Raw genomic sequence first — 473 nt, 5'->3', positions numbered from 1 at the left:
TGTATGGTGTGAGGAACAGATTCATTATTTTTTTTTAGTCTTATTTATTTATTTATTGATTGATTGATTTCAGAGAGGAAGGGAGAGGGATAGAGAGAATGAAACATCAATGAGAGAAGAATCATTGATTGGCTGCCTCCCGAATGCCCCCTATTGGGGGAGAATCGAGCCAGTAACCCGGGCATGTGCCCTTCGCCGGAATTGAACCTGGGGCTCTTCAGTCCGCAGGTTGACACTCTATCCACTGAGCCAGACCAGCCAGGGCCAGATTCATTCTTCAGTTTGCTCATTCCTCTCCCACATTTCACCCCCATTCTCTCCATGCGTGTTATTTGCTCGGTGCAGACCCAGAACCTACTTTTCCTGCCTTTTTCTCTTGACCTGTTTCTTTAAAAATCTTAGGAAATACTTCTGCTCTAGCGAGGCCTTCGGATGAATTTGTCCTTTAGCGGGCTTTCCGACCTCATAGAGAC

Source organism: Myotis davidii, unplaced genomic scaffold, assembly GCF_000327345.1.
Source record: "Myotis davidii unplaced genomic scaffold, ASM32734v1 scaffold327, whole genome shotgun sequence".
Classification (NCBI taxonomy): Eukaryota; Metazoa; Chordata; class Mammalia; order Chiroptera; family Vespertilionidae; genus Myotis; species Myotis davidii.
The sequence above is the reverse complement of the archived record's forward strand: the minus strand, read 5'-3'. Positions refer to the sequence as shown.